This window comes from Ochotona princeps, chromosome 3, assembly GCF_030435755.1.
Source record: "Ochotona princeps isolate mOchPri1 chromosome 3, mOchPri1.hap1, whole genome shotgun sequence".
Lineage (NCBI taxonomy): Eukaryota > Metazoa > Chordata > Mammalia > Lagomorpha > Ochotonidae > Ochotona > Ochotona princeps.
Window position 1 is genome coordinate 107,226,446 of NC_080834.1, and position 9,645 is coordinate 107,236,090.

Below are 9,645 nucleotides of genomic sequence, written 5' to 3' on the forward strand. Positions count from 1 at the left end.
TCTAACTTTGTTAGCACTAGTAGGAATAATCAGCCCAGCCTGGCTTTTCCCTGATCTAGTCCACATGAGGCACACAGGTGTTGTAGCCCTGCCTAGTCTGGTCTGCCTCCATCCCAGCTCATGCTCTCCAGTGGGAGTAGCTGTCCAGCAAGGGAACCTCCCCATATTCCCCCTGCTGGCTCTGCCCCTCCCTTCCTGGTTCTTACATGTGCTGGTTGGGCCTTGGAGTCACATTCTGTATTGTGCACTGGTTTTTGTTGCGACCAAACCTGGCTCGACTCACACTCTGTTCTGGTGCTCGGATTTGCCAGTGGATGACGTGAACTGATTCAGCCTGGTCTGCCCCTGACCCATGCCAAATGTATGCCAATGGGAACTTTCCATGGCCTGTTCTGGGCTGTTTCCTATCATGCTTGCGCTTACCTGCAGGGACTGTGTCCTGCCAGAGGAGTTGTCCAGGCTTCTCCATTAGAACCCCTCCCAATGCCAGATTTTGTGCATACCAAGGGGTCCATGAGCCAGCCCTACTCAGCTCATCTCCTGTCCTAGCAGGAACAGTGACTTTTCCTGACTGGCCTTCAACCCAATCTGGTTCTTGCTGTTGGATGTTTCAGCCCAGTTACGGCTTGTCCATACCCACATACGGCTTATACATGGCTCAGTGGGGGGTTGAGACCCAGCCTAGTCTGTCCCACATCTCCCCTGGTCCTCCAGGACACCAGACGGTGTTGGAGTCTGGCCCGGCTTGGTGCATCCAGTCCCAGTCCACACTTGTGCCAGGGGAGACTACAACTGTATCCTGATCAGAACACAGCCCCCATTCCAGCCCATGTGCCCCTTAGTGGGAACCTCCACCCAGCTAGGGAGTCCCCCTCGCTTCCCAACCAGGCCTGTTCCCAGCCATAGATCACATGCATGCCAGTGGTTGCTCTGACTCAGCTTCGCACAGCCCCTGACCTGTCCTGGTCCCCTCCCTTAGACACTGTGGCTTAGCGTCCCTGGCTCACACAGACCAGTAGGTGCAAGAGCCTAGCTCCGCATGACCTGTGCTCCATCCTGGTTTCTAATTTTACTTATGGGCTAAGGTTTGCTCAGTCCTGCCTGGTACACCCCACTCCATTACCATCCCACAGATTAGCCAGCCATTGGAGCTACTTTGCCCAGCTGTGCGACCCCCAAGTCTAGACCACATGTTCACCAATGGGAGCTATGACTCACCAGGGGAGTTTCCCAAGTTTTTCCACTTGAACCCCTCCCAGACCTAGTTCTTACACATGCCATTGGGTTTTACCAGGTCCCGGCGCAATCGGGCCTTCCTTTTGGCCTTGCATGAGCTGGTGAATGTTGCAGCTCGGCCCACCCCACACCCTATTCACGATGCACATTCGGGTGCTGCTGCCTTAACCAGTCCAGACAGTTGTCGGTTCTTTAATCTGTAATTGATGGCAGGCTCCTTGGTCACAGCTAGTTTAGTCCATCACCACCCCATCTCTTGAACTAACCAGAGGGGCTAGAATATCCACAATGTTTGGTCCACATATCCTCCACAGAATCTTCCCCCAGATATGGTTGTCTAGCATGCTTGTTAATGTCGTGGCCCTGCTTAATGTGACTTGTCAGTTCTGGGTGACCTGGGTCAGTTCTGTTTCCATCCCTGTCTTCCACACGAACCAATGGGTGTTGTATCCCAGCTCGATCCTACCCACTTCATACTCGTTCCTCACGTAAACCAGTGGGAGCTGCAGCCTAGTTGTGGTGACTCCCAATAACCCCCACCTGGCCAACCCCCTACCCTGGTTCCCATGCATGGCAGTATGTACCGCAGGTTTGTTCAGTCTGTCCCACACCCCATTTAGCTCTCGTACTTGTCAATGCACATTGAAGCCTACTTCAACCCAACCAACCTACTATCCAGCCCACACACATACTGGCAGGTGCCTTTCTTTCTAGCCACCCCAGCCCCTGTCCTGGTGTTCATGCTCCCCAGTGGGAGTGTTTACCCATGAGGGAAGTGCCCACTATCTCCCTACTAGGCCACTCCAACTTCTGGATTGTGCATTCTCCAGGTGGTTCTGGCATTTAACTTAACAGAATTTGCCCGTGGTGCCATTCTCTGCCAGCTGATGCTGCGGCAAAGCCCAACCAACCCTCACCCACTCTAATTTTGCTTGCACCAGTAGGAATAATCAGCCCAACCTGGCCCTTCCCTTATCTAGCTCACATGAGGCCCACAGGTGTTCCCCTCACCTGTCTCGGCCTTTGCCGTCAATGCTGTGGCATAGTATCCCTGCTTCCTGCAGAACAGTTGTTGTAACAGCCTAGGTTGTAATGACATGTGCTCCATCCTGATTTCTATTTTTTGTGAGTTGAAGTTTGCTTGGCCCTGCCCAGTCCACCCCCTTCCAGTTGTAGCTTTGCCCACCCCACATCCTGTTTTAGGATGAACCTTCTGGTGCTGCTGTCTTCTTAAAAAAATTATTTTTTATTGTATTGTTGACAATCTTTACATGGTTAGGGCAAAAAGGTTCCAGGGCTGTAGGAAAGTGGGTAAGACAATTATTTCCATATTGATTGTTTCCTTCATGTATCTGAGATAAAGGGGGTTTTAAGGGAGAAGCCTCACCCAGTTTCCCACCCACCCCAGGTCCCAGATGTGGGGCATGCTCTGAGATTCTTTCTCAAGTCGTTGTGATAGTTCACCAGTTACAAACTCCAAGCATAATAAGGTTGTTGAAGAATCCACTGATTGACATAGTCCATCATAGAGTCTCTGCCCAGTATTTTGCTGCCAACATATAGCTGAGGTGGTTGATCAATTTGTTCTGTCTTTTGTCTTTTCTTGGTTAGGGTTCTGAGTCTGGAATTTCAGTTGGGGAGATCCCCAAAGAAACTGAGATGTTCCTAGTCCAGATTCTGTATGTACTAGCAAGTACAGGGCCCTGGTGCAGTTCATCACCCCGATCAGCTGGTGGTTGCACTTGCTTGGTTGGTTCTGTTTTCATGGTGCTGCTGTCTTGACCTGCCCAGATTGCCATTGGTTCCTTTATCCATAAGTGATGGCAGGTCCCATGGTCACTCCTAGCTTAGCTCCTTGCCAGCCCCACTCACAAGCTAACCTGCAGGGCTTGTATTTCCACAGGGTTGGGCCCACACTTCACCCACAGAGTATCCCCGGAACAAATTCTTTTGCGTGCTGGTTAGTATCTTGACCGTGCCGAATGTGACCAGTCCACTGTTCCACCACCCAGTCAAGTAATGTTGCCCAGCTAAACAGGCCCCATCCATAGCTTTGGTGTGGACCAGAGTGTGGCAGTCAGTGATGCTCTATGCTAATAGCCCTTCTCAGGATTCTTAATTTGGCTGGTGATTCAGTCTGGCCCAAATAGATCTTACGGACACTCACCTCCAAACCATCAGGTCTCAGTCCCCACACTTACCCAAAAGTTTCAGGAACATGTAACTGGGAATCACCCAGAATTCATCTCTCACCTACACTAAAGCTGGTCTTTTTCATGGGTGTCCCTAAACAGCAATTTCACATCCTAAAAACGTCAGAGCTCACCGCTGGGTGGTCAGCAGGCGGAGACTGGCGCCACTTGGTGCACTGGCCACCCAAAGCCAAGGACTCAGTCACTGCCTCCTGGCAGTGGTCTTGGCCTACTGAGTCCCCATTCTCAGATCCGGCCTGGCAGGGGCGCTCCCCAGGGTCACCACCCGTGGGGAGCTGCCATCCGCCCCCAACCCCAAGGCGGAAGATCTTCTAACAGGGGTACAAATGCAGCTCGTCTTGATGCATCTCTACTTTTCTTTTTTTTTAAACCACATTAACTGTGAAGCAGATCCCAGAAGAGCAGGGAGGCCAGCACACTGATGATGGCAAAGGATGGAGAGGGGAAACCACCGTGTATTTCTTCTCCAATCCTCCTCCTTCTATACATTTCATTTACTTGGAAGGCATTCTTGAGAGATGACAGAGATCTACTTGCAGGTTCATTTCCCAAATGGCTGCCATGACTGGGGCTAGGCCAGGAGCTTCTTCTGGGTCTCTCACATGGGGCAGGGCCCTGAGCATTTGGTCCATCCTTTGCTGCTTTCCCAGGCACAGGATCTGGATTGGAAGTGGAGCAGCTGGGTTACAAACCAAAAGAGTGCCCATATGGGATGCTGTCATTGCAGGCAGAGGCTTAATTTACAGTGCCACAACTCTAGTGTCCTCATCTTTTCTTATTCTTTTTTTTAAAGATTTATTTATTTTTATTGGAAAGGCAGATGTACAGAGAAGAGGAGAGACAGAGAGGAAGATCTTCCGTCCGTTGATTCACTCCCCAAGTGGCAACAATGGCCAGAGCTGAGCCGATCAGCAGTCAGGAGCCCAGAGCTTCCTTCAGATCTCCCATGTGGGTGCAGGGTCCCAAGGCTTTGGGCCGTCTTCCACTGCTTTCCCAGTCTACAAACAGGGGGCTGGATGGGAAGCGGGGCTGCAGGGATTAGAACCAGTGCCCATATGGGATCCTAGCAAGTGCAAAGCCAGGACTTTCACCACTGGGCTACCACGCTGGGACCTATCTTTTCTTATTCTTGAACATAGAGCTAAATCAAGATTTTTAAAAAAATCTTAAGACATAATTATTTGTCTTAATGTGCGCACCATTGTTTTAATATCTTGTATCCCACTATGCCTTCATAGCAAACACTTCACTATTCCTAAATGAAGTTCAGAGATGGTATAACCTACATGCATGCATTTAAAAATTATTTACTTCTTTGAGAGGCAAAATGATGGAGAGGGGAAAGTACCCCAACTCCATCTGCTCACTTACTTCTTCCATGGAGTTAGGAATCCAGCCCAGGTGGCAGGGACCCACCAGCATCTGTTTCCCATCTTGGGTCTGCATCAACAAGAAGCTGTTGTTAAGAGCTGAAGCACCCACTGAACTGGGTCGTTCCAGCATGTTGTAACTACCCTCTCAACTGATAGGCTAACCACCCAGGCCTATGTACAGTTTTCCAAGTAATATGATGTCATTGCAGAATTCAGGAGAAATGGAAGCGATTCATGTTTATGTAATTCCCCAGGTGGATGTTTGGGCATGGCCTCATCAGTTGCACAATAGAGTACTCATGTGCTGACATCGAGGTGGACAGACACTCTGGCTGTGATTGCTGAAAGCGAGTCAGCTTGGCTGTGTTACATTGTAACTCAGATCCTGTGAGCAGCATTGCTGATGGTGATATAGTTTTCTAACATGAGGAATCTTGGGTCAAGCTCTGAACGAAGTGCAGACATGTTTCTCTCAATGTAAGTAGTAGTTGAGCTTTCAGGAAAAGCAATGGACACCAGAAAAACACAAAAGAGTTAAATACAAGATACTTTGTGTTTATACACGTTAAATGGAGTTCAGTTTCAGCTCAGATCACTATAGACTTCTACATCTGTATGAATTTTGAACAAGACATGAGTGTCCCTTGGCACTTCGAGCAATTTTTTGCTTACAGATCAGGTCATCTACCACACCAACTGCCCATTCCCTAATTGCAAAGAGTGCTAAAACATCCCACAGATCTCCAAAGTGCTCACCAATTGGGTGACATAGTCTCCTCTGAGATTGACTACAGTGGAGAACGTGAATAAAATTGAACTCTACCATACCTAATGCCCACAAACTGCTTTTTTGAGTAAGAATCTTGCCAGTTTCACAGTGACCCTCTAGAATTTTAGTCCACAAAATAAGATATTATTGGAAGATCTAGTCAAGAACAGCTTAGTATTTTAAACTCCCAAATACATCCCAGTTGGTTGGAAGTGGCTGCCTTTAATGCCATATTTAGAATGTCTGACATAGTGTGTAGCTGATTCCATCATTCAGGAACTATTTACTGAGCATCCATGCTGGGCACTATTCTAGGAGCTGAGGACATAGTAATGTATAAGACAGAGCTGGGTGATCACAGAGCTAAACTTTTAGCTCCGCAGGAGCTGACAAAAGTGTCTGCCATGGGTCAGGAGTATGTAAATTGACCATGCATCTACTCGGCCTGAAATAAAACAGCTAATTGAATCACTGTTGACCTCCAGGAACTCTCCTGGGAGTTTATTTTTTAAAATTTAAGCATTTGATGAAGGTCCATTTTGCTATCATTTGTTCTTTCTCTCTCTTCAGAAAGAAACAACAGTAGCAACAAATAAAATAACCTCCAGGCTGGAGAAGGTGGTAGCACCTGTTTGGCATATGTGATGGTCAGATCTGAAGGCTGGTGGGTCTAAGCCACAGCACCCCCCGGTGTGCATGAGAGCTGGATGGGATGTGGGCTGTGGAGGGCTGTCTAACAGCAGAGGCTGGCACATGTAAAAACTGGGGCTGAAAGTGGGCCTGGTGGAGATTATTTGGGGTTGCCCTGACTAGACCATGGCACCTACTGGTATGCATTAGGGTTTGGTCTGTGGCAGGCTGGCTGGGTTGGGATGCAGCAAGCACCTGTAGGTTCACATGATATCTCAGCTATATCCACCAGTATGTGCACTGGCTGGTGCAGGTGACAGACCAAACCTGACCCTGCATTATCTTGTTGATGCACACAAGAGACAAGTCTGAGGTCACCCAGGTGAGGTTTTGGGGGACTCCCTAATTAGATAACTGGACTCAGATCCTGTCCACAGGAAAAATCACAGGGTGTGTGGTCAGTCCAACCTTCGAGTGCATCTAGTCCTCACACAGGAGGGAAAGCAGAACAATTTGCGAAGTTTTCCTGGCCAAGCTTTGCAGCCTGTCCTGGGTCTGTGGATGCACTAAGGTGGACTTTGTCAACCAACAGACCTTGGAAAGATTTTCTTAGTCCTGGAGCAATGAAGCCAACAACTTCTCAAAACTATCAAAACCATTCGAGTAACAGGCTAGGCACATTCTTCCCTATAGGCAACATGAGATGACGTCCACCCTTATACGCAGACCCAGGAACATGCTGCAAAGCTTGGCTAGGACAATTCTCCAACCTGTTCTACTTTCTCTCGTCTGAGTCCACTTCATGGCCTTGTTGGACTAGATGAGGGTGGCCATCATGTCCCCTGTGTGCCATCTGGACATGCCGTCCACCGTATGGCTAAGCCCTGGCCATTATGTCCACTTGGGAAGTGGACCAGCAGATGGTAGGTCTCTTTCTTGTTTCCCTATCTATGTAACTCTGCTTCTCAAATGAAATAAATATGTTTTAAGATTTGCTTATTTATATTAGAAAGGCAGGTTTTACAGAGAAATATCTTTCCATACTCTGGTTTACTCTCCAAGTAGCAGCAACAGCCAGAGCTGAGCCATTCAATTAGGGGCCGGCACTTTGGGTCAACTAGCCAATCCTCCACCTTGTAGCACCAGCATTCCGTATGGGCACTGTTTTATGTTTCAGCTGATTCACTTCCCATCCAGGTCCCTGCTTATGGCCTAGGTAAGCAGTGAAGTATGGCTCAAGCTTTTGGGCCCCTGTACCCATATTGGAGACCTGGCAGAAACTTCTGGCTTTGGATTGGCTCAGCCTTGGCTGTTGTGGCCATTTGGGAAGTCGATCAGTGAATGGAAGATCTCTCTTTCTCTCTCTCTCTCTCTCTCTCTCTCTCTCTCTCTGCGTGCGTGTGCGTTACCTTCTCTCCATAAATCTTCCTTTCAAATAAAAAATTAAAATATTAAAGCATTCTTTGTTGTGCTAAGCAAGACACAAAAAAGAATGTGGAGGTGATTTTTGTGGGAAGGGGAAGGAGACACGTCTCCCCGTTCCCTTGAGTAAAAACATCTCGGCAATTCAGACACACTGACTCTGGACACGAGATTTTGCAAAGATAGCATTTTTCTTACACATTTCATGCTCTGTGGATGTTGAGTTTTATCATATCCAGCTTCTTTTTTTTTTTTTTTGAAGATTTGTTTATTTGTTTAATTGGAAAGGCAGATTTACAGAGAGAAGATACAGAGAGATGTTAAATCCATCCAACAGGCTGGCTGGGACAGCAGAGGCCTGTGGGATCCTGTTGAGAGGCTCCAAGAAGGAGGCAGAGGGCCTCTTACCCAGAGTGCACTCTTGCCCCCAGTGAGTTCTCGGATGTGCTTTCGTGCTCTCTGATGATAGGTGAACACCTGTGCTCTGTCTAGTCAACGAAACAAGTTCTCCTTATCTATTCCCTGTTTCAATAATGCTTTGACTAAGTCATCTTTCTAGCTTCCATGAACTCTCTGCTCTCAGACATGATCTAATTCTGAGTTGTAGCTGAACTATTGTTTTACTAAGTGTAGAAGAACTGTAACCCTGGAAATAAACTTTGTCAGTTGCCCAAGATAGTACTGTCTCCCTATTTTTTTTTTTTTTGGTTTGCTCCCCTCCCCAGGAACCAGGAAGGTAAACTTGGAGAGAAAGATCTTCTGTCTGCTGGTTCACTCCCCAAGTGATTGCAATGGCTGAAGCTGAGCTGATCTGAAGCCAGGAGCCAGGAGCTTCTTCTGGGTTTTCCATGCGGGTGCAGGGTCTTAAGGCTTTGGGCCATCCTCCACTGCTTTCCCAGTGGAGGCCAGAAGCAGGGAGCTAAATGGGAAGTGGATCATCCGGGACATGAACTGGCACCCAGGTGGGATCCCAGTGCTTGCAAAGTGTGGATTTAGCCACTGGGCCATTGTGCCGGGCTCCCCAAGTTTTTCTATTTTAACATTTATTATTGAATAAATATAGAATATACAATTTATACATAAATATATTTTAAATATTTAATAGTCAACATATTTAATTATATCAACATATTATATATAATATATAAATTATATATTATATTCTACAAATATAATGCATAATATAGAATACAAACAACAGCACATTAGACATTAATATTAAATATTTAATATTATAAATATTAAATATAAATTATATGATACACATAAATTTAACACAAATATTAAATACTTATATAAATATGATATTAATATATTAATATATTTTACTATATAAATATATTATAAATGTATATTTATTTTAAAAAGAATATATATAGAGAGACTTATGTGCATTGGTTCACTCCCCAAATAGCTGCAAAGGCTGGAACCGAGTTAATCTGAATCCAGGGGCCAGGAAGTTCTCTGGGGTCTCCCATGTGGGCACAGAGGTTCAAACACCTGGGCTGTGCTCCACTGCATTGCCATGCCATTAGCAGTGAGCTGGATCAAACTGGAGCAGCTGCTACACAGCCTGATGCACATATGGATTGCTGGCACTGCAGCTAGTGGCTTTACCTGCTATGCCACAGTGCTGCTTGAGAAGTTGGCCTGCAGAGTATGTGAAGGTAGGAAAAGGGGAAATGGGTGCAGAATTGAGGGGCAGAGAGGCCAGTTGGTTATGCATGAAGGAACAACAGGAAAGCAAAGACAAAGCAAAGGCGGTATTGCTACGTCTCACTGACACCTCAGACCTACCGAAAAGGAAGGAAGAATCGAGCACAAGCAAATCCTGAGGCCAGTGTTGGTGACAGTTACACCAGACAGGTCTCATACCACTAACCTGTCAGTCTATCAGAACTGTTCAATGAGAACTGAAAGTAATCTAAAATAACTCACTTTCTCTCCTTCCTCTTTTGCGTATAAAATTTTAAAGGCTGTACAGAAGTATTTTGTTGTTGTT